At 45.2% G+C, this 25,575-nt stretch overlaps 1 protein-coding gene across 6 annotated transcripts in view; it reads left to right on the forward strand.

Annotated features, from left to right (window-relative positions):
• Positions 1 to 883: 883 nt before the first annotated feature.
• MAPK4 (mitogen-activated protein kinase 4) overlaps positions 884 to 25,575 on the forward strand; it is a 154,572-nt gene continuing 129,880 nt past the window's right edge. Inside the window, exon 1 of one of the 6 annotated variants that reach the window (XM_008540305.2) lies at positions 884 to 1,465. The gene's annotated coding sequence lies outside the window, so the exon portion shown is untranslated. Of the gene's footprint in view, positions 1,466 to 1,701; positions 1,902 to 25,575 lie in introns of those variants that run through there. The other 5 variants (XM_070627596.1, XM_070627593.1, XM_070627595.1 and 2 more) reach the window with 5 other exon arrangements.

Below are 25,575 nucleotides of genomic sequence, written 5' to 3' on the forward strand. Positions count from 1 at the left end.
CTGGGTCCGTGTCTTTATTCTGGCCCACCAGACCCTCAGCCTAGTGGGCTTAATGTGGTAGGACATTTGCCCTTCTGGCTTTTTTGGATAAAATGAGCATCCTTGGAACCTCTCTTTCTAGAAAAGATAAAAATGAATAAATCAACACATTGCATTTCATATTTATGCATACCCACTGAATTGATAATACTTATTTGTAATGAAAATTAAAGAAGCAAAATGTTAAAATGTTCTCTTTGAGGAAGATACATTGGAATGTCTTAGCACAGAAGTGCATATGTCTGCGTGTTACACACTCCCTCCTTATCTCTCCTGTTCGTTTAGGTTAATGAAGGTCCAGAGAACTGATCTAACCTGGAGTGTAATCCTTAACCTATTACCTACATACATACGATTAATAGCAATGGAATCTACATAATAATTACAGCTAACCTTTATTCCCCTTCATATGGCTATCACTGTGCTAACCACTTAACGGATTTTCCAATATGATCCCAAGATTCAAATTTTTATGTTTTTGCCCACGTTTCAATTAGCACAGTTATATGATTCACACATTGATTCTCTCAACAATATTGAGCACGCATTACGCACCTGGAATTGTACTAGGCCCTGGAGGTAGAGGCGGGGGATGAAGCAGAAATAACCGTAGTACATAGCAGACCCTATAAAGCGTCAAAGTGAGGTTCTGGCTCTGAAAGCCTTGGGAGTTGGGAGAAGGGAGGGCTCCTGGGCAGCTAAAGCCACTAGTGACCTCATTATACAATATTTAGGTTATCATATTTTTCTCTGCCTAGAAGAGCGGCTCCTCAACGATTCCACTGGGGTGCACGCAGTTCAGTGATGAGGTTCAGGGACGAACCTAATCGGTGTGGACTGCTTTGGGTTTGCCGGCGGCACCACATAAACACCAGTTATTACCAGTGTTACGGATCTAGTGGCTTCTGCTTTCCTTTTCTCCGGGTTCCAAAGTCTTGGTTCCTTTCTGTTAGTTTTATCCGGGCTGAGCAAATGAGCGCAGACTCAGAGCCCAGCCCGCCCGCTCTGAATCTAGGGCCGGCCCTGGACCGGCGCACGTGCTCTCTGCGCCCCCTCGACCCTCGGTCAGGTCTCCTCTCCAGTCCACCCGGGTCTCCCCTGGCTGGCGCCGGCCGGGGACAGCTCGGCTCCAAACCGGCCACCCGGTCCCCGCCGGCTCCTTCTCCTCCCCCGCACTCCCGCCCCCGGCCGCTGCAGCAGCGCGGGGCTGAACGGGCGGGGAGGTTGGGTTTCGACCGGGGCTCAGGAGGACCCCGCTTCCCGCCGCCCCCAAACTCCCAGGCAGAGCCGGAGCGGCCCCCTCCCCTGGGCAGGAGTGAAGATGGGCTTCTAAGATGACGGTTGGAAAGCGTGCTCCCAGGCAGGAAGGCCAGGCTACCCCGGGATGGGGGCTCGACTCAGGAAACGCGGGCTCCCGGCCCTCCAGGTGAGGTTGCCTCCGGGGCGGCCGGGGTGGAGAAGGCCGGTCCACACTGCGCGCACTTGGCCCGGGAACGGCGCGGCCGGGCCGCCCGGAGGCTGCAGGAGGGAGGAGCGGGGACAGCGGGACGCGCGGGGGAGGTGGCCGCCCGGGCAGCCCCGGAGAGCGCCCGCCGCCGCAGCAGGTGGGGGCCCGGCGGGCCGGGGGCGGGGCCCAGCTCGGGGCGGAGCCGCGGCGGCAGCGAGCGCGGGGCGGCACGGGCGGGGGCCGGAGCCGGAGCCGGAGCCGGAGCGGGAGCCGCGAGCCGGCCGTCCGGGCGCCCGCGGGAGCTCGCCGCGCGCCGGGGCTGGGACCCGCCTGGCCGAGCGCGCCGGCGCCGAGACCGCAGACAAAGGCGCCGCTCGCGCCCGCCCGGCCGCCGCGCTCTCGGGCTCTGCTTTGGGTAAGTGGCTCCCCCTTCGCTTTCTTTCTTCTCCCCGCTGCCTGCTCCTCTCGGAGTTCACCGGGCTCCGGAGAAGCCTGGGGGAAAGGAAGAAATTATACTTCCCCGCTCTCTCTGCAACCCCACCTCACCTTAAAAAAAAAAAAAAAAAGAAAAGAAAAAACCCGAACAAAAAAAACAAGCAAATACGAAACTAGCGAGTTTCCGCCGAGCGGTGGGATGTCTCCCGCGGGACCGCCGCGGCCGCCCTCTGTGACCTCTTGCTCGGAGGACCGCGCGCGCCGGGGTTGTCCCTGGATCGGAGATCTGGATGGGAAGGTTGCCGCTGGGCTCCCCGCGGGTGTGTGTAGGGGAGGCGGCTATAGGGTCGAGTGGCCGCGAGGGGACCCCACCCCCAGGGACAGTTCGGGGCGGTTCGCACTGCGAGTTCAGATTTAGATCTTGGTTGTGGGGTCCGCCTCAGTTTCCTAGCATCCTCCCCTCCAGCCTCTTTCTCGTCTGGTTCAAGGGTTAATATAGCGCCCCCCACGCCCCACTCGACCCAGGCGCCCACTCTACCCCTCCGCGGCCCCAGCGCGGGGGCTCGAGGCGCGCGGGAGAGCGGGGAGGGAGGGAGCCCCGGCGCTTTCCCCAGCTTGGCAATCCCGAGCCCCAGTCTGCTGGGGTGGGTGGGCGGGCGGCTGCCAGCAGAGGATCGTGTTTGACATCACAGCTCGGTCCCAGGCCGGCTCCCCCAGCCTCTTCCCGGGCTGCTGTCTGTCAGAAGAGCAATCGGAAGCCTGGCTGGCTTTTTGCTTTTGTTCTGCCCGCAACTCTCCGGAATCGGAGGAGAAGCCCGAGTGGGCGGATGCCCCGGGAGGGGGCCGTGGCGGGAGCTCCAGGTGCAGCCCCGAAGTGACAGTTGGAGGCGGCGGCCGTTTCCCGCCTCTGGGTGGGAATGGATCCCGATCGCTAATCAATGCCCGGGAGCTGGCCTTGGGTCCCCGGCTCCCGAAGGAGCGTGGTGTCGCCGCGGCCGCGCACTGTCACGCGCCTCTCCAGCACTCTCGAAAGCGCTGCCTCGAGACGCGCATTTCCATTCATGGACCTCTGCCTGCGGTTTGATTAATGTCACCTCTGCCCGGGTTCTCTAAAGAGAGTCTGTTACTATTCGATTTAGTAGCCGTTTACCGGGGGGCCTACTATGTGCAAGGCAGCAGTCCTAGGATCATCTTTATTTAAAAGATGTTTATTGCGCACCTACTATGTGCAATGCCGATGTTACAAACTTTTCAATTTAGTAAATATTATTGAGCACCTGTTATATGCACAACTGATGTGTCGTGACCTTCTCAACTTAACAGATATTTATCGAGTGCTTAGCTGTGCTATGACCTTATTTTAATAGATTTTTACAGAGCACCTACTGAGTACAAGGGGCTTTACTGCTGAAGGGTTGCCCAGTGTGCTTTGGAGGGCATATGGAGATGAGGGAGAGAGAGTTTGTCTTCAGACCCTTGAGTCTTCAGTTCCTTTAGTAACGGCATTTTCACCTTTCTGGCCTGCTTGTTCTGTGGTGGAGAAAGAACTTGAGGGTTTGTCAGAGGGGAGCAGGGCAAAAAGCAAAAATAAGGAGAAGGCCTTGGACCTCTTTCCAATTCAGTTTCCCAACATTGAAAAAAGAAGAGGGCAGTAGCTTTGTGCAAATCAAGGTGTGAGGTATCGCAGGAAATCTAAGGTTAATCAGGCAGAGCCTTGACTCTCAAAGGGACGGAGAATCTACGGTGGGGGCAGAAAGACAGACAGAAGGACAAGCGACTAAACGAGGAAGGAGGGGAAAGCAAGAAGATAGGGCTGGCATGGACCTTCCAGCCCCTTAGCTCCAAATTGGCCCCAGTGGTGTGGGGTGAGAGTATCTTTAGTAATCCTAGCACTGCGAGTGGCTGGGGACCTGCAGGCAGAGTCAAACGGTCTGAAGGTCCTTCTGCTAAGAGATTTGATGACTCTATTACTCTGATACCCTGGGGGTCCTGAGACACACTGAAATATCCAGATTGGCAAGAAAACCATGAGTCCTCAGTCTACTGGCAAATATTTGAGCGCTTACAGTGTTATATATAGGCTGTTATCAGAGAAATGTCGTCTAAGATGTGGTCTTCGTCCTAAAGGACCTAACAGAGTTCTTGAGATAAACACATAAAATGACTACTTGGGCAGCATACATGAAAAATCAGTGAAGATTCCTCCTAGAATTTAATGTCAAGAAAAAAATTCTGTCCTCATAGAATTGTGTCTTTCCTTTTGTCAGTGAGAACTTGCTGTCTAGTGTGTTTCACCGTGGCTTGTAGCAATTCCTGGTAACTGCTTCATCCCAGCTTCTTGGTACAGTGATCTTTTTCTTCCTACCTTATTTCTGGTCTCCTTTTAAAATTCTTTTCTAACGACATTATATTATTTTTTGTTATGAACTTGAGAGCCCCCTCAAATCTTTTCTGGATGTAGGTCTATTACAAAAGCTATGTGGGAAATATGGTAAACACCAGCTGAATGACTTAGAGGTCCTGTACTTATAAGAAGAGGGGAAGAAAAGCCAATGAAGGCTGAAATCAGAATATGCAGAGAAAACGTAAACTGGCCTGGCAAGATGAAGTGGCATTCAGATAGGCAAAGAAGACGAACCAAGACTTCCCTCCCAAATTGAGGGAAATGGTGTGGACACAGGCGTGAAGGGAAACAAACCCTCTTTAGAGGGTTGTAGGAATTTGGTAGCTCTTCATCTAGAAGCGTTTCCCTCCATTCAACAAAGAGGTGCTGCTGGAGCATCTTACTATGTGTCCGTGACTTTGTTAGGTGTCAGGTGGGGGGCTCCACCCAGCACAGTTTGGGGTTCTCTGTGATCCCACAGCTGGCGAGGACCCTTGTCTGCTGCTCCGGCTGCAAGATAGCACTGCATCCTAACATTCTTTCAGGCATTCCTGGAGTTTTTTCACCTGAGCTGAACTTGATGATGATAATCTCCTTCAAGGCTGAGAATGTGACTTTTTTTTCTTCGCATCTTGCCCTCCCTGCAGGCTCAGGCATGGTCTGTAGAGCACGGGACATTTATTTCAGAACCCTGTATTGCCATTTCTCCACTCTTTCCCTGCCTCATCAGGGCCTGTCCTCGCTTCCTCTCTACCGCTTTGAGCTGCTTGGAACCTTTACTGTACGAAAACTCAGGGGAAATCACTCTGTCCTCAGTCACTTTCTCTTGAATATGCATATAGGTCACTGTTCTTTCTTTTGGGGGTCTTTGCACTTTACGCCTCATTATGGAGTGTAAGGCTTTGTCTACCGTGAGAGGATTTCAAGCACAGACAAGTTGGCATTGGAGGTAATTGGGGAGGCAAAATGCCTTTCGTGGTACTCCTGAAATTATGCTGCCACCTCCTCATGTAGCCACTCTTGGCAAGTGTCCTCGCAGTCCCGTGGTCTATAAAATGGAGCCTCATTGCTTTTTATCACGGGGCGGTGGCTGAAGTCAGATAGCAGCCCTGCATGAGCTTCTTGTCAACCTGGCCTTCGTGTGCTCTACTCCAAGGTTTAAAGGTTAATCCTTTTCCAGAAGGAATCCTTGCTGCTTTACTTACATTCTTTTGAGGCGGGGATTCTCAACCTGGGCACTGTTGATGTTGTGGGCTGGATAATTCTTTGTCATGGGGGGCTGTCTTGTGCATTATAGGATGTTGAGCAGTATCCCTGGCCTCTACCCACTACATGCCAGTAGCACCCACACCCCAAGCTGTGGCAACCAAAACTGTCTCCAGCTATTGCTAAATGTCCCCTGAGGAGTGAAAAATCACCCCTTATTGAGAACCACTGTTCTAGGGGTATTGGTTAATATGTATCATGCTATATAACTCTTCCCACTTTTCTGGAAGAGGCCTTATTTAATGCAACTTGGTTCTTTTCAATAAAAGTGACTTAGTAAATGTGTTATTAACATTGTGCAACTTTCCATATGAATAATTTCATAAATCAAAATAAACATCCTTTGTCAGGTCACATATCCTAATCTGGTCATCATATTAAGTCAATCTTTTGAGGCAAACCCCCCACAAAACTAAAATTCTTCCTCTAGCACGTGGCTGATTTATATACCAGAAATGTGGGTAGTAGGATCATCACTGGCAACCACTGGCAACCACCGTTGCCCACGGGGTCATCTCAACCCCCTGCTTTGGCAGTGGCTGTTGGGCAGCAGTAGGGGAGGGAAGTGGCAGGGGAAAATCCAGTTTTGGTGGGATATTTGAGGGGTCCTCTTTAAGAAAAAGACAAACTGATCAGGTGAACACGTTGCTAGGCCCCCTCCCAGGCCTGGAAGGGTCCAGTGCAAGTGAGGGGCTCTGAGATTTCAGTCTCATTAGCTTCAAGTAAAGCTGCCTCTGGGAAAGGTTTTGAGAAGGAGTAGGAAAGTAGGGACTTTCTTTTACCTATGACTGGCAAGAGCTAAGAGAAGCTTCTCAAAGACTGGATCAAAATAGAATTGTTAAATACAGGGCAGCCTGAACTTCTGTTAATATCTGCCGTTAAAAGTAGGGACTTCCATATCTTCAGCAGCTCCAGGTCAGCATCAGCAGCATCTTTGTAGGATGGAGCAAGGGGCAAGGTTAGTTCAAGTTTAGCAGGAGGATCTGTGAGCTTCACTAGTGGATGGAAGTAACTTAATGCACACTCTGAGCCAGGTTGGCCCAGTGGCCGAGTTATTGCTTCAGGAAGCAAATGAAACTCTTTTTTCAGGTCACTATAATGGTATTTGAGAAGTTTACAGTAAGATTTCAGTGATTCCAACTTCTAGTTTGGAATCTTCAAGCGAGGGGTGAGACTTTTGCTTGCGTTGAAATAGGCTAGATAGGAAATACTTTTTATGGGGGGGGGGAGCAAGTAATTCAAGTACTTAAACACTTAAGATAAAATTACTTTTTAAAAACCTCTATTTGTTAAACTTTTCATTTATTCACAATCTTTTCCCGTAATCTAAATTGACCTCCCTTCAATGAGGAAGAGAAAGTGCTATGATTATTGCTTTGGTGCATGAATGTGCCTGGTTGTACTTGAAACTGATCTGTCAATATGTCAATGTCTACATGTAACAAAAATAAAGACTCCGTACAAGATTTACTGTAGGAGGGATTTTTTTTTTTTTAAATAGCTAGTTTTTCATTTGTGTTTAAGCTGATTTGATTTTTATAAAACTTTTCAAGAGTCGAGATCTGTTTAGAACTTTTGGGTCAAATCTACACACACTCACAGACATTAGACCTGCAAGAGATCTTGAGGATCGCTGAGCAGCTCTCCATGTCCCATCGTATAATTGGGGAAACTGAGGCTGAGAGAAGTTAGATGGCTTGCCAGGATTATATGGAGATCAGAGCCAGGCTGGGCCAGGAGTCAGGAATTCCTGCCATTCCCTTTGACACAGCACTGCTGGAATACCTTTCCCGTCTTAATTGCCAGAGCGTGTTGGTGGAGGGAGGTCCAGGCAGGAGGAGTTTGATAACTTGTCTCGTTTCCGGGTCATCTAATCCTGCTAGAAGTAATCATCAGTTCACACTGATTACATCTATGCCAAAGGTGTGTGTGCACACGGGTCGAACTGAAACAGTTGGATTAGTGGAATGAATTACTTTATAAAACTTCCTATGTATAGCATGGTGACTATAGACAATAATGCTGTATTGTATATTGGAAAGTTGCTAAGAGAGTAGATCTTAACAGTTCTCATCACACACAAAAGAATTTGTAACTATGTGTAGTGATGGATGTTAACTAGACTTATTGTGATCATTTCACAATATTTACAAATATCAAATCATTATGTTGTACGTCTGAAACGAATATAATGTTATATGTCAATTATATCTCAACAAAAACATTAAATTTTTTTTAACTTCTTTTAACACTCATATTATCTTTACAGTAAATAATTAGAATGAAGACATTTATTTTCCTATTTAAGAAAGTAAATACATATTCATTATGGAAAGTAGCAAGAAGAATTTTAAAATCCTACCTGTGACCTTTTGACCTGATCATATTTTATGTTTATTTTTAGTGTTTTCTCAGCTCAGTTTTTAAACACAATTGAGATCATACATACAAATAATTTTATTTTTAAAGATCTTATTTTTTCCTTTTTTCTCCCCAAAGCCCCCCGGTACATAGTTGTGTATTTTTAGTTGTGGGTCCTTCTAGTTGTGGCATGTGGGACACTGCCTCAACATGGCTTGATGAGCAGTGCCATGTCCACGCGCAGGATTCGAACCAGCGAAACCTGGGGCCAGTGAAGTAGAGCGCAGGAACTTAACCACTCGGCCACGGGGCCAACCGTGATACATATAATTTTAATTTTTATCTTTTCTTCAGTTAATATTATAAGACACAATTTCCGTGTTATTATAAACTCTTTGTAAACATAATTTTTTTTTTTTTAAAGATTTTATTTTTTCCTTTTTCTCCCCAAAGCCCCCCGGTACATAGTTGTGTATTCTTCGTTGTGGGTTCTTCTAGTTGTGGCATGTGGGACACTGCCTCAGCGTGGTCTGATGAGCAGTGCCATGTCCGCGCCCAGGATTCGAACCAACGAAACACTGGGCCGCCTGTAGCGGAGCGCGCGAACTTAACCACTCGGCCACGGGGCCAGCCCCATGGTAAACATAATTTTTAATGGCTACATAATTCAGGACTTTAGAAGCCTGTTAATTTATCACAGTATTTTGTTATTGGTGGATGTTGTTTGCTCCCAATTTCTCACTGCAGTGTCATTGCAATGAGCAACTTTGTGTCCATACTTTTTCTTTAATATGTACTGTTTCTTACTGTATATTTCCAGATAGTGAAATTACTCAAGCCAGGGTGGAATGACCATGTTAACAAATTGCTTTCCAAAAATGGAAATAATTTCACCACATCATTGATAGCATAGGGTATTTTACTTTAAAAAAATTATTTGATAAGTGAACGATAAGTCATTGTTGCTTCTAGTTATCAGTCTGGCTAAACATTTCTCTATAGGATTGTTACCTGTTTGTATTTTTTGTTAATTATTTACTTTTCTATTTGCATTTAGTGGTTTAAGAGAAATTGATCAGCATGTAGAAAACCCATTTTTTAAAAGGAAAAACAATAAACCTCTGATCTCATGGATATTTTATGGAGAGTTCCATCCAATTCTAATGTTCCAGGATCCCGACACTTCAAGGGTTGTGTTTTAGGCTGAACTCTTTTTGTTCATAATAGTGGAGCTGCATGTTCAGTTCCTGAAGCAAGCTTGATGGGTAGGGAGCTCTGTCCCCTTGGTATCAGCCAACATACAGTGAGCACTTATTTAGTGCTTCACAGATGTTCGTTCTCGAGCCTTACAACAGCTTGTGAAGTGGGTACTGTTTTTACTAATGTACCTTTCTTTGCATCACAGAAAGGTAAAATAACCATAGTCACGTGTATTTATAAAAGGTTTTCAATCACTGATTCCAGTGCGTGGGGGAGTCCTCCCCACACCACTAAGCAATTCTCGGACACTAACTGGGCCTACAATTCCACTCAATTTTGACACTATCTACCCAGAGATGGCATCAGATTCCACAGGTGAAGGGCTCAGTCCACAAGACTGCCCTCCGCATCAGATGCCAGTCACAAGCCCAGGCCATCACCTGTACTTCCGACTGACTGGCTGTAAATCAGAGGTTCCCATGACCCCCTCCTAGGGTTTGATTAATTTGCTGGAGCAGCTCATAGAACTCAGGAAACCCGTTTACTCACGAGATTACCAGTTTGTTACAAAGGACATTAAAGCATACGAATCAACAGCCAGATGAAGAGATACATAAGGGCCAGGACCCAAATGAAGGAGCTTCCGTCCTCATGGAGTTTGGGCCCAGCATGGTGGTTTGTGGAAACATTCTGATTCCCCAACCTGGAAACTCTCTGACTCCCCTCCTTTTGGATTTTTAGGGAGGCTTCACTACATTGGCACAATTGATTAAATCGTTGACCATTGGCAATTGATTCAACCTCCAACCCCTCTTACCCACCCAGAAATCAGGGAATAGGACTGAAGTTCTCTCCCTCTTTTCATGCTTGGTTTCCCTGGCAACCAGCTCCCATCTTTAGGTGCTTTCCAAAGGACACCTTATTAACATAAACCCAGTTGTGGTGGAGAATAGCTTGTGAATAATAAGACACCCATTTCACCTTTTTGGCTCTGAAGTGATTTCAGGAACTGAGGACAAGAGACTAAATATTATGAGAAAAGATGCTCCTATTGCTCTTATTGCTCAGGAAATTCCAAGGGTTTTGGGAGCTGTGAGCCAAGAACCTTGGATGTGGATGAAGACCAAATATATATGAGAAATATATTTTGGTCATCTGAATGGCCAAATGCATATTTCTTAAAAATCACAATATTGCAGCTTTTAGTCACTGTTATACTACTTCTTGATCTTTGCTATAATTACCTGCGTCAGTTGTGTCTTTGAGGGAGGTGGGCTTAAGAACGTTAGCAACTTCCTCTGAACTCTACTGCCTATTTCTGGGAGAACTTTGTGATGTAAGGTAATTTTGCTATCTTAAACTCCATCGCTGTATCTTCTGTATTTCTTACCCTCTCTTCTATATTTCCCATCCTTTTTATATCTCCTAGCTACATTCTGATAGTTTTTTTCTGACCTCTCTTCTATGTCACACTGTTTCTCTTCAACTGCCTCTAATCTGCAGTTATATCCATCTGTTGCATTCTTAATTTCAGTTACTGAATTTCAAGTTCTTTTTCAGATCTTTCTTGTTACTTTATGTAGTTCTTAGTTCGTGGTTTGAAATTTTTAAGCCAAACTTTTATCTCCACGAGCATAGTAAGTATAGTTGTTTTACATTCTGTGTCTGGTAATTTTTCCATCTGGAATATTTATGCATCTCTTTCTTCTGTTTATTGTGTGTTCTGATTCTCATGCTGATTCATATTTAGTCATCATATGTCCTTGTGTGCCTGGTTATCTTTGAATATGTGCTAGATATTGTTTTGAAAAAATATTTGCATAAATACATGTCTCATCAATTTTTAAGAGGTACTTTTTCTCACGCTTTAATCCCTGAAATTCAGATGTGGTTTACACTTGACGAAGTCTTACATTTGTTGTTGGTAGCATTTTTTTCTTTTTCACTGGCATATAAAATAATAGTGCAATCATATAATTAGTGATATTTAAGATTGATGAAGTGCAATAATTTGAAGCTTTGAGTGATGATGATAAAAATGGCGAGAGTTCTAGAGAGGATTTAAATAGGTTCTTCAGGTTTTCTGGGATACCAGCCATCCTAGGTCCATTTGGGAACTTGAGATTTTCTAGACCACCTAGGTAATGTGAAGCAGAGTAGTTTATTTTTTGTTTTCTCTTATTCCCAGGGCCTAATTCTTTGGGGTCTCAACCATAAGTGTGAAGGCCTTAACCCCAGGGATGCCCTGGCCCCCTGACCCCATGAGGCTGTCAAAAGTGCTGCTCAGTTTCTCAGCTTTCTCTTCTGAATTGACAAATTAGCCCAGCTGCATGGAAGTGGCCCCTAATACCCAGGCCCACATCTCTGGATCTCCTCCCAGTTCTTGAGCCTGCAGCCCCTCCCTATCTTGTTAGCTCTTCAGTGCTTTTAGGAAGAAACTTTAAAGATATTTCCTCCAGGAATCTTTGTTATGCTCACTGGGGAGGTTGGATCTAATTACCCAGTTGACCACTGCCAGAAGGAGGCAGAAGTGAGTCTGATCTGTCTTAGAGACTGACAGGAGATGAGCACAAAGCACCAGCTGCTCTTCGCCTGCTCATGACTAGAGAACTTTTTCCATCCACTCCCACCCAGTATGTCATCCTGGTCACAGCTGGAAAGTGGAGGTTGGGATGGATAAATTTTCACAAACTGGACATGGCTAAATGTAGATATATTCCCTACATAGAGGAGACTAATTCCTCAGGCTTTTCCTGATAAAGCAGGTGACCTGGCAGAAAAAACAGTTGAAGGAATGGCGTCTGGAGCCCCATCAGTCTGGCTTCCTCTCTATCTGGCTTCCTCCTTCTCATCCATACCATCCTGCAGAAAGATGGGAATTTAGGACCAAGGGACGTAATGAGGGAGGAAAGTGCTTTCTATTCCAGCAACTCTTAAGAAGTAAAAAAAGCAGACTATATTTCAGCTAAGTAAGATTTCTTCCATTCAACATGGTCCCCAACATTTCCATATGGAAAGCAGAATTTCTCACGTGTGGCCAAGGCTACTCCTTCTGGAGACATAACTGTCGTATTCAGGCTCAGGAGTCAGAGTGGCCTTCCTTTCCAGGTGACTTTTCTTGAATCTAATATTTCAAAAGAAGCTTTATGATCCTTTCTGACTTTTATTTTTTATTTATTTATTTTTTTGAGGAAGATTAGCCCTGAGCTAACTACTACCAATCCTCCTCTTTTTGCTGAGGAAGACTGGCCCTGAGGTAACATCCATGCCCGTCTTCCTCTACTTCATATGTGGGACGCCTACCACAACATGGCGTGCCAAGTGGTGCCATGTGCACACCCAGGATCCAAACCAGCTAACCCTGGGCTGCCGAGAAGCAGAACATGCGAACTCAACTGCTGCGCCACCAGGCCGGCCCCCCTTTCTGGCTTTTAGAAGGCACGTGCTTATGCGTGTGTTCTTAGGATCATTAGCCAAATGTATTTCCCCCCTACCTTACTCCAACTCTCATAAATGTTTTCCCCTCAACTTTGATGAAGCCAGAGAAATCTACAATGAGAAAAATGGATTTGCTGAGTTTGGAACAGTTGGGCAAAGTGGCCATGGAATGGAGGGAAGCCCCTCTCCACAACCTTACCAGAGGCCCCATTGCTTTTTTGAGGGGTGCTCTTATTTTTGTTTTGGGGTGCCTTTCTCCCTGGAAACTTCAGAGCTGTCCTTTCAGAAAATTGCTCTCTGCCCAGGGAACTGCAGGTCCACTCTCACCCTTCAAGTGTGTAGCCATTGGGGAAAGTGAAGGAAGGCATGGGCAGTGGGGATCTGCCCCGCTAGAAAGGGCTTGTTTTGGGGTGCGGGGGGTGTCCCCAACAACTTTTTGGAGACCACCTCATACTGTGGAGCCTTTTGTGTATTCCATGATGATTTATCCAGCTTATTCCTATACTGATTTTACAAAATTTCACACATAGGAAAGACTATATATAACTTAGTCTACCTATTGCTAGAAATAGGAATCCTCCGTTAAGTTTTAATAACTGTCCTTAAAGGAACAAATCTGTCATTCTGCTCCCAGGTGGTTCTAGATTGTGACTGATCCCTTTGGAAGAAATGATAAATGACTTAATTAATTTTGAAGGAGCAAATTTTCTATTCTCCCAGAAAATGTACACTTCCATGATTATTTTTGGAGGCAGAATTACTAGAAAGCCCCACCAGCCATAAGAATTTATGAACCATGACGTCTGAAAACTCTATTGCCTGAAACGAAGTAAATTAATTCCTCCAGCATGATTCACTTTAGGTACAAAGCCAAATTTCTTCGATTTATCAGTAACTTAGGCTCTTGAGCTGATTTTTCTAAAGAGATGTAGTTATTTTGAGATCCGTCAAGTCCATTTTTGGTATTTCTATTGTCAGATTTCCCATTTATTTGAATGTGAGGTTTTTTTCCAGCCATTCTGAAACCATTTTGTCTGCTAATAAGAGATAATATGCTGCGATTTCAGTAACATATGTGAGAACCACAGGGAGTTCAGACGAAGTTAACTGAGCAAATTCCTGTACTTGCCGTAGCGACCAGGACATTGTTTTCGGTGTGTGGTGTCAATGGTACTTTTTACGAAATATTTAGAACTTCTTAGAGGGCTCAGAACAGTAAAGTATTATAGCTCTTTCAATAGAAAAAAAGGGACAGAGAAATTCAGAAACCTGAAATGATTTTGCTTTTAAGAAGAGAATAAGAAGAAGATTGCAGTAAACCACTTAGGAAGAGGAAGTGAGAAATATATAGCAATATTAAATCTATAACAATGGAGTAACTACAGTGAACTGCTTTGAGCTTTCCAGAATGGAGGAGAGAAAATGAAAAATGTCTCGACCGATTATTATAGCATTCCACTGCCTGCCATATAAGACTTGAGAGCTTTACAACCCGCCCATCTGCTGTGTAATAAAGCCAGTGAAATATGTGCTATCAAAGTGACAGGACGTTAGGATATATAGAGAGAGTAAGGAGAGAGTTTTTTTTACAGTGTGTGAGGTCTGGTAAATAGTTCTGGGCATGTTGTGGCCCTAAATAACTGTTCATTTTTCTATACTTTACTGTGTTCTTGAGCTGAGTGGAGATTACACACAAATAAAATGACTTATGTCCTTATTAGTTTTGTTGGGTGAAGGATGATAGGGAGTGTGAGTCCAACGTGAAAATGCTCTTAAAGTACTTTAATTAAAAGCTTAAAGTCTTGTTTCTAAACTTTTCTGCCTGCTTTTCTTCAAAAGTTATTCAGTGAATTTGTTAATCCTGAAAACTCCCTTTTTTTATGAGCAGTCTTTGAAAGTGAACCTGAAATACATTTACGGAACAAGAGGAGGTAAAAAGTCCTTTGACTTCTCAGGGCCGGCCCGGTGGTGTAGTAGTTAAGTTCACATGCTCCGCTTCAGCAGCCTGGGGTTCATGGGTTCGAATCCCAGGTGCAGACCTACACACAGCTTGTCAAGCCATGCTGTGGCAGCATCCCACATACAAAATAGAGGAAGATTGGCACATATGTTAGCTTAGGGACAATCTTCCTCAAGCAAATAGAGGAAGATTGGCAACAAATGTTAGCTCAGGGCCAATCTCCCTCACACACACACACACACACACACACACACACACACACAATCCTTTGACTTCTCTCTTCAGTTTATTCAGAAGCAGATGCCCAGAACCAAAGATCTCTCTATTGGTTCTTTAACGGCTGACCTTTCTCCTATTTAACCAACAAACAATACAGTGTTTTGCTCTACACCCCTGAATTCAGGATTTGGCTTCCTTAACATATTAAATAACCTTCTTGTCTTCTGTTCCACCTTTCCTATTGGTAAGAAATAATAATAGCATTACTGTTTATCACCACTGAAAGCAATGTCAGATTTCAGTAATCTAAAACTACATTGCCTGAAACTGAGATTATTTGAAATAAGATCTTTCCTCTCCAGTAATGGACACGTAGAAAAGAAGGTATATAGCTGTAGATACAGGGGGTGGCTACAGGAACATATACATACACAGTTATGATTATGAGGTAATCATAAACTCTTTTCTGGAAGGACACTTACGACACTGATAGTGGTGGTAAAGTAAGAAGTAACTGGGGACTGAGGGGAGGGAAGCGATTTTTTATTTTATGCCTTTCTGTACTATTTAACTTTTAAAATAAGCACACATTTTTATTTAATAACTAAATAAGGGGGAAAATTAAGAAGATGAGAAAAAGAAAAGAAGACGCTGTGTATGAGCTCCTGTCAGCTCTGAATTTAATCTCTAGACTCCTTTCTCAGTGAAAATTCTGGTTTTTACAAATCATCAGATTAAAATCTATAGGAACTCATGTTCAGTATAACCTCCATGGTTTTAGGTAATTTATATTATGCGGCATTTTATATAGCCCTCTCAGGCCAGTGTCTTCTTTGAGCCTCCCAATGGCACTGTCCATACTGTTGAGTCAGTGTTATATGATCCCCACTTTACAGATGGGAAAACTTAAGCTTGGGGAAGATGGGTGGCATGTCTTAGATGACTAGGTCACTACTTGGGAAGTCCAGAACTAGAAGCCAAGTTCAGTGTTCCTTTAACCCTGATAGAAAGAACTTTACTATTTGTTCTGGACCTTCTTTTTTATACACTCCAAGCTGCCTCCTCTCTGGTTTCATGCCATAGCGTTTATTTCATTCTGTCATAAGTCACCGTTAGATGTATAGTTGTTTTCCTCATTAATTTTATCAGCATAGGCCATCTCTTGTCTTTCTGTAGCCTTACCGTGTCTAGTACATTATGGTGCTTATATTAGTTACTTCATGTTCGTTTTATGGAAGTGGATACTCAAGGTACTTTCTCCCAAATAATTATCCATTTTTAGGAAAACAAAGTAATAAATGTAGCCATTTCCACAAGACTGATGTCATTGTCCACAAAAGAATTAGAACCACGTGATGTTTGAACTGGAAGAAAACCACCTTTGCGAGTATTTATTCTCTTGCTTGAGAAATGAGGAACCTGAAGATCAAGTAACTTGCTCAAGATTGCTCTGGGAATTAGAGGTGACATGGTACATGGAGCCCAGTTCTCTTCACTTGCAGCCCAGCCCTCCTCCTGCTGCAGCAATCATTACAGGGCATAATTCTCTTGGTCACCAGGCATTTAGACGAATGGTCAATGCTGGCAAAAAATAGGTCACACTAAATTCAAACAGCAACTGTGAAGAGGTAATCTCAAAAAGAAGAGGAGGCATTGAGTTTATTTTTCCAAGTTTTCATGAACGATTTTGCAGGCGTACCTCTTTTTAAAGCAAACTTGCCATATAAACGTCAGCATTTCCACGAAAAGATTTGCAGTAGGAATCCTCGCGATGATAAGTATCCCAACTATGTGCGCTTGCAGTAGAGTAGAATCCCCCTCACTTCTTGGGCAAACCGAGGCTCATAGCCTCAAAGTCGTGAAGTGAGGAATTCAGAGTGTTTTCTCCCTGACCTGCCGGCTTCTGAAAAGGCGAGCCATGTCTGGCCTGGTCAGTGAGCCAGCCATCCCCTTCTTCAGCAGCGAGTGGAGAGCTCTCTACTTCCTAAATTCACCTCTGGGCGCCTGAGGGCTCAAAAACCATACCCAGTTTTCAAACAGGCTGAGAAGGGAGCTGGAAAGATTTTTTTGTCTGAAGCCCCCCAAAGGAGAAACAATTGGAGAAATTCCAAGAGGAAGACAGTACCAAGAGTGTGAGGACTGTGGAAGTCCTGAGGCTAGGATTCAGCGATGAGGAGGCAGAATGCTGTTTTATGAAATGTGTATCTGTTGTGCCAACCCTTGTTGGATTCATATGGTTCTAGAAGGTGCCAGCTCCAATAGGCATAGTTGTAAAGGACATTGTGACAATGGAGATCTCTAGAAATTCAGTTGGTTCAACAAATATTTAAGGGAAGTGCTGTAGGAGAGTTACAGTAAAAATAGCGGAAGACAGGCCCTGCTCTCGTGGAACTTGGAGTCTGTGTTTTCCAAACTTGCCTGCATGTCGGAATCATGTAAGGGCCCTCAGAAAATACTGATGCCCAGCCCACCACCCCAGAACTTGTGACCTGATGGGTTTGGTTTGGGGTATGGCCTGAGCTTTAGAATTATTTATTTATTTATTTATTTATGTGGTGAGAAAGATTGGCCCTGAGCTAACATCGGTGGCATTCTTCTCCATTTTGTAAGAGGGACACTGCCACAGCATGGCTTGGTGAACGGTGTGCAGGTTTGTGCCCGGGATCTGAACCTGTGGACCCCAGGACGCCAAAGCAGAGTGTGCAAACTTAACCACTTTGCCACCGGGCCAGTCCCTAGAATATTTTTAAAGATAATTGTAAAGAGCAGACAAATTTTGGAGCCAGTGGTCTATAGAGTGATTTTCAACCTTGGCTGTGTTAGAATCACAGGAAACTACGTATGTATGTATGTGTATATATATATGCATATGTATATGTATGCATGTGTATATGCATATGCTGCATGTATATACAAATATATATGTATGCACATATATGCATATGCATAGTCCACAAGCATACATACACATATGCATGAGTATAAGACATGCATGTGTTATGCATACATGCCCAGACTCCAGCCCCAGACACTCTGATTTACATTGTTTTGGTGGGGCCAGATGTCAATGTTATTTAAAACCATAGTTGCCTAAATTGGCTGCACATTGGAATCATCTGGGGAGTTTTAAAAATGCTGATGGCTGGGTTCCACTCCAGGGATTCTGGTTTAGTTGGTCTCGAGTCTGGTCTGGGCATCAGAATTTTTTCAAAGCTCCTCATGTGATCCTAACACACAGCTATGGTTGCAATCCATTGGGTTAATGAGGGAGACCTAGCTTACCTTGTGCATAGTAGGTGCTCAATAAAAATGATTACATATGAAATGAGAGCTAGATAAAAGGATTTATAAGAAAAGTCAGTGCTAAAAATTTGTACCTTTCTGGTTCTTTGGGCATTTCCGTAGGCCTGAATATGTTATGCTGTGATTTGGGGTGGAGTGGGCGGCAACACCTAATAAATTCCACTCACGACCATAGCCTTTGTTGTGGCTACCAGTGGAACTTCCAGCCGAAACGGACAGCCAAGATTCCTAATTGCTCTGTTCCATTGGATCTACCTGTGAGAGGAGTGGCAGATCTGCCTGTCACACTCCGGATGTGTTTAACGTGGTTCTTTGGAGAAAAATAACCAGAATCTGGCTTCTGTCAGATGCAGGTGCTCAGCTGTGGCTTTAGCCCGAGGTGAACTCTGTCCAGCGCAGCAGGCGCCTGGAGAGCCCGCCCACCACCCAGGGTTAGCGAGAGCTCCTTGGAGCACAGAGTGCACGTGTTGCCCAGTTTCTTTTGTTCCCTAGGTGATTCTTGTTTAGTCCAAGGGGTACAGGGAGGGGAAGTATTTCCGCATCTGGCCCTGGTGGACGCAGCTGCTTTCAGCTGTGGAGAGGCTCCACCATCCTGGAAGAGGGGAAATCACCGGGCGGAGAGTTCAGCGCAGCTGCTCACCGAGCAGAATCTGAACTGCTTCAAAAAGTCACTGAAGGCTCTAGGGCCCTCGTCCTCCAACTTGAGAGGGCATCAGAATCCCCTGGGGGCCTGTTAAGCTAGATTGTTGGGGCGACCACCAGAGTTTCTGACTCAGTAGGACTGGAGGGGGGCCCAAGAATTTGCATGTCTAATACCTTGCAGGGTGACACTGATGTGGCTGGTAGGGAACTTACACTTTGAGAACCACTGCTTGAGGAGGAAGGAAACAGATGGTACCTGTGTTGTTTAGGGAAAGGACATAATTTGATTGCTGCAAATCTACCTAATGGTCACAAGATAAGGAATTGAAATGACCTGCCAGCCAACTATAAAATTGATAGATTAATTGATTTTTAAAAAAAGATTATGGATCACCTACTACATGCCAGGTGTTGTGCGGGCTTTGTTCCTATAAGGAAGAGGAAGATGTGGTTACTCACTAAGCAGCTAGTCTGGGGGGTGGGGTGGGTGAGTGACAGACCAGTAAAGCCACAGCCACAGTGCCTTTCCCTCAGTGCTCTGGAGAGGGAGTGCCCGGGGCTTCCAGGGGACACACATGGGCAGGAGGGAGTGTGGCTCAGAGGCAGCTTCCAGGAGCAGGTGGTGCTGGGGTGGAATCTTGGAGTATGACTAGGAGTTTGCCAAGTGGAGAAGGTGGGGCAGTGTCCCAGAAGCAGCGTGGGTAAAGGTGAGAGAGAACATGAGCAAGCCTGGCGTGGGGAGCTACACGTGGTTTAGGTTGATTGATGGGGAGAGGGAGCTTAGTCTGGACAGGCAGGCAGAGGCCAGATCCTGGGGGCCTGTCCTCCACATGGGGGAGCCTGGGCTGGTCTGAAAGCAAGGAAGGTCATTGAGGGGTTTTAAGCAGGTGAGTAGCATGATCAGATTTGCCTGCATGTTGGAAAACAGACCGGAGGGAGCATGCTCCTGCAGGAGACACAGGAGACTGTCACCGGAGCCCCCCTGGGAAGAGATGAAGCCATGGGGGATGTGACCTTTACATCATCTGGTCCTTGCATCACCCTCTGCCTCTGCTCAGTATTTCCAGCTTTTCAAAGTTATTTCCAATGGGTGCAATAACTGGCTTTTTGAGCATCTACTGTATGTGCTCTTAGAGTGGAACCAGGCAATCATTCTTGTGCTCCCCACCCCTGCGCATATATTGCTTTTCAAGGAAAATTAAGTTAAAATGATTGTCAAGGGCAACCTTGGAGAAGATGAGCCACAAAAATGCAACCACATGAGGGGCCTGTGTGGAAGGGAGTGGGGCGGTCCCCCTGACTTAGCCTGGATGAGGTCGGGGAGGGACTGTTCTCTGCACAGTGTGTATCTGTTGGAGAACTCTGAGTTTTTCTTTTTTGGTCCTAGCTGGGAGTCACCCTTCCCTCTCCTGCTCCTGCCTTGAGAACAGGTTACAAACCCTGAGTCATAATCCAGCCATCTGCTGGCGGCTGCATTTCCCCACCTCTCAGCCCTTCAGTTTGGGGGCATACCCACAGCAGTCTCCTAAATTCACAGTACCCTCAAGATGGCTCTCGTGCTGGTCATTATGGAGGGGACAGGGATGTCCAAAACAGATAAGACCCATTCCATGTCCACCATAGTTGTGAACGAGTTGTGCATGAAGAAAAGTGTGAAGAGGGCTACAGTGAGCTCATTATTTAGTAGGGACAAGTGCGAAAGGAGTTGGGGGGCCGGGAGTGAGTTCTCATCTGTCCTTGGCCCATCTTAAAAAAAGTCAACAGTGATGGATTTCGCTTGTGGTACTTCTCACTTCATCTGGTAATGAAAATTTGATTTGTGGTTTCCTCTCATAGGGCTTTTCATCACACCGTAATTGATACATCTCCAACAAGTGGCTCTTGAGGAAATCGATTCCAACAGGTCTCATCAGCACCCAGAGAGCCTACCGGGGACTTTGGCAGGCTCCATCTTCCCTGTCGCGCCCCTTCCTCCTTCAGGCTGTGGGGTTTCACTATTGGTTGAGTTAGGGGCTCCCTCAGAAGCCTCGAGTGGGCTGCTGTTGGGGAAGGCAGGGGCCACACTGAATATATTGATGACCAGTGTCAGTGAGCAGTCTGTGATCTGAGGTAATGGTATCAGATTAATAGGTCGCCTAAGTCAAGGTGGCTTTGCTGCTTCAAGCCAATGCAGTAGATGTGAGAGTAGATTGTGGGAGTGGGCGCTGGCAGCCTGCCTCAGATTGGAAGGGCAGGTAAGAGCAGAAGGTGATGGACGTGATCCGCTGTCGCTGTTCTCCCTGGTCGCTGGTCAGGGGGAAAGAGACGCTGTCCAGAGACACAACCTGAATGCCTCACTGAGGCTGTTCAGGCCTTTTGCTAATGACATGCCTGACAGGGATTCTCTGGCTAGAGGGCTGCTAAAAATGTTTGGCCAAATGTTCAATGGGACTTTCCCTGACCTCTGTCTGGCTAGGGCAGAGCTGCTTTTATCCTGATTCCGTCTGCTGCTTGTCTCTGAATGAGCTCACCATACAGTGGGTACCATATGGGAAATCTGTTCTTAGGTCACTGAGGGGGGCTCTGCCTTCTCTCTCTGCCTTTCATAGTATTTACTGTCGGCCCTGCTCAACGGACCAGCACTGGAATACAAACTGTCTTATTCTGTAATGATGTCTATTGTGCTAGTCTTGTCTCAGATGCTTGATAAACCTTAAGGGCAGGAATGTAAACCTATTACAGAACTTCTTTGATACCACCCTCTTGCTTTCCATTTTGCCTGCCATCATGTAGTAGCTGTTGTATAACTGGATGCTTGATCGAGGTACCTGAATTTCCCTTGGCTCTGAGTCAACTCATTATCTGAACACGTCTACCTTTCTGGTATCCATCAAATGCCCTTTGTGAGCCCTTTCACCTTATACTCGCCCAGTAGGACTGCTTGATGCATTTATTCATCCTTCACTCTGTGAGCAAGAAGGGTCATAGTTTGCATGTTCGTTCTGGGTCGTCTCAACATTCGAAAAATGCACTAGCACTTTTACTTACAAAGTGGGGAAGCAAGATGGATTACTTACCTACTGCTGTGTAGCAAACGACTCTACAGCTTAGAAGCTTAAAACAGCAAACATTTATTATCTTCCCTTTTCTGTGGCTCAGGAATTGGGAAGCAGCTGGGCTGGGTGGTTCTAGCTCAGGGTCTCTCATGAGGTTGCAGTCAAGATGTTGGCTGGGGCTGCAGACATCTGAAGGCTTGTCTTGAGTGGGAAGGTCTCCTTCCAAGTTCATTCGTGTGGCTGTTGGCTAGAGGTCTTGGTTCCTCTCTGTATGGACTTCTCGAGAGGGCCACACAACACAGCAGCTGGTTTCCCTTGGGGCAAGTTGTCCAAGAGAGAGCAACTAGGAAGTTGCAGTGCCTTTTCGGACGTACAATCTGAAATTGCATACTGTCATTCCCATCTTCTTTCTATTCATTAGAAGTGAGTCACTAGGTCTAGCCCTCACTCAAAGGGAGGGGGAATCAGGCTCTACCTTTTGAAGGGAGTGTCAGCTAATTTTTGAACATATTTTAAACCATCACATAAAGTATGGCTCTCGGGTCTGAGCAAATGGATGAGCAGAGATGGCTGAATCCATCCTCTGCTAAGGACTCATTTCTCCATGTGGGTGGCCTGGAGTCTGCTCTGGGGAACTCCGTGATCCTGTGGGTTATGGTTGGGAAAGGATTGGGTTACCCAGTTACAGAATTTAGGGTTAGTCTGACAACAGTTATTGGCTAAGATATACATATAAAGGCCTCAAAATGTTCTCAGTATAGTCACTGCAGGCAGGTACTTCTATATATTCTTGGGGATATGAAACTCATTCTTCATTTTTGATTTAATCTTTATTTTGGGGATTTGAGGGGCTCTGTTTTTATACCATTGCTGTCTGGTGGTGACACTCAAATTGCAGGGTTTTTTGAGAGACATCTTTAAAAAATTTCAATCTGAAAAAATAAAGTTATGAAATGACAGCTGGTAGAAAAATTGCATCAGACCTTTTAGAGCTCATTGAACATACCCTACCTCACTTGGTTACTACAAGAAGTCTGTAGAGTAAATAGGACAGCTGTTACTATCTCCATCTTATAGATGGGAAACAGGCAGAAGAGATTGAAATGCCTTGCCGAAAGTCTGGAGTAAGTCAAAAGGGCAAGAGTGAAAGCTGGAGCTTAGGCCTCCAAGTCTACACCCCCAGAGCTCTTCTTGCATCGCATTAGGTGTAGCCCCTACACGAACGCGTGTAGAGGCATCCAAAGAGTATGAAGTCAAGTGGGAAGTAGGAGCACATGAAAGATTAACTTCCCAAGACTACTGTTGCATGCACGATTTTAGCTATTTGCTGCACAGAAGGGTTTGGAATTCTCTGTCTAGATGGCTGATGATGTCATTTACGTCAGTATTTCCAAGTGGGCTTTTTTTTGGTAGAATGAGGATACATTGTTATTTCAGTTATTTACTGCTGTAAACAAACCACCCCAAAGCTTGGTGTGTTAACACAACAGTGACTTAGTATTTCTTGTAATTGTGTAATTTGGGCAGTGCTTAGGTGAGTGATTCTTCTGCTCCATGTGGCATCAAATGGGATTACTCATTTGGCTGCTTTCAGCTGCTGACTGGGTTGGGCTGGGCCAGAACGTCCCAGAAGGCTTCCCTCACGTGTCTCATGCCTCCATGTCCCTCCACGTGATCTCTCTCTGTGTCTGGCTTGGGCTTCTTCATAGCATGGTGGTCTCAGGGTGGTTGGACTTTTACATAGAGTCTAGCTTCTGATGGAGTAAGCAGAAGTTGCCAGTTCTTTTAAGACCAGGACTCAAAAGTCCCATAATGAGCATCATTCCTACCCCTTCTGTTGGTCAAAGCAAGTCATAAGGCCAGCCCAGCTTCACAGGGAGGAGAAATAGACTCCACCTCTTGAGGGCAATGTGCACATGATGAGAAGAGTCATTGCTGGCCAAATTAGGAATCTGTCTACCACAGTAACATTCATGTGTCCACTTGCTAAGAGAAACTCTGATATTTTTACTACCACATACCATCCATAGATACAAAGAAGAGCGTCTCTTAAACCTACCGAGTGTGCATGAGGGATTTGTGAAAATTCAGGAACAGCAAGTTCAGCCCAATGTGAAAATAAGGTGAGGAACAGCCTTGAAACATGAGTCCTCTGCCTGTTGACGGTCCAGGGCCCTGTTTGGGCTCTTCTTTGGGACTGCCCATAGCTCCAGGAATCATGGCCTTGGTCCTAAAGATTACTTTATGCATCTACCCCAAACTCAATTCAGACAGAAATTTATGGATAGAGGAAAAAATTTGGAGAAATGGCCAAAAAGTTAGCCCATTAGATAGTATAAAAATATGAGCCCTAAATGTGATGATACTGGTGTTTCCAGAGCCTTTTATGGTTCAAATCTGAATAATATGGTCAAATGTGCATTTCTCCAATTGCTTGTAGATAGAAAATGGTCCTCTCTTCAGACCATCCATCCAACCACATTCTTACTTCCTGAACAAGCTTTTGTTAGTTCCTAATTGCAATGAGAGAATTGGGTATGGGAGTTCAAATTGCAATTAACAGAGAATTCACAGCTGGAGCTTCTATTATGCCATGTGGTTGTCCTCTCACCTGCAAATTTGCATTGCCAATATATTTGTAGAGCTCTTTGTTTTTTCGAAGAGCTTTCAGATGCATTATTACATTTCATTTTCAAGGCAACTCTATAAGATGACACTGAGTAAGATTGCTCCCTTGTAGAAAGAAGGAAATGGAAGTTCAGGAATGTTAAGAATTTGGTTAAGGAGTGGCAAAACCAGACTTACATCCTCTATTTCAGTGTTTTTCCCTCTGTTCTGCACTTCCAGCTTGTAATGTGCCTATCCTAATGCACAGGGCAGGGTGACCAGCTATGATGACGAAGGAGCAATTCTTGGGGCTAAAGTGTCTATTAGTAGGTTAATAATGGTCTTAGTCATGAAGTTAAGATGCAAAGATATGCATTTTGAACTTGAATTTAAGTTAGTGGTGTAAAAACTTGCTATGTAGCCAGTAGAGGGACCACCAGGAAACATGTTTTTGTTCAGCCCTGATAGTGGCTTTCTCTTTGGCGGGGGATTTGCGCTCACATGCCCACTCGGATCAGAGCTGATCAGAAGGTGAACAGTTTAGGGCCTCCTTAGCAGTCCTGTGGACCCGTCGGTCCAGCTCAGAGCACCTCACACAAGTTAACAAGGAAACTTTCTCAATAACAACTAATGGGCTTTCCTGCTGTGCTAGAATTTGAGCTGAAAGGTAAACACACATACATCATTGGAGTGGAATAGTAATGTTATACCATATGGGAAAATTGTAGTGTGGATTAGCAATTCTGTTGTCCTTGGAGTTCTTCAAAGCTTTCTATGAGCTGTGCAGAAACGGGGATGATGTATTCTGGTTTGCTGGGGACAGTCTCAGTACAGTTTGTTATCCTAGCGCAATTATTAACGTCTTCTTTTGCACTTATAAATGTTTGGGTTTGGATGGTAAGTTCTATGGTTCCCCCAGAGCATGGAGCTCAGCATATCGTAGCACTCAGGAAAGATTAGTTCCCTTCCTTGACAAGCCAACAACATCTGCAGGGGAGTAACTACACAGTGTATATGTTGTGCTTGTAATGAATCAACTCTTCTTGACGCTAGAGGTCAAAATCAGAGCTTTTTTTTTTGATTAAGGTTTTTGTTTTTGTTTTTTGCAGGGAAAAGATTCACCTTGAGCTAACATCTGTTGTCAATCTTCCTCTTTTCTTTTTTTTTCCTCCCTAAAGCTCCAGTGCCTGGTTGTATATCCTAGTTGTGAGTCCTTGTAGTTCTATGTGAGCTGCCACCA

Source organism: Equus przewalskii, chromosome 7 (assembly GCF_037783145.1).
Source record: "Equus przewalskii isolate Varuska chromosome 7, EquPr2, whole genome shotgun sequence".
NCBI classification, from domain to species: Eukaryota; Metazoa; Chordata; class Mammalia; order Perissodactyla; family Equidae; genus Equus; species Equus przewalskii.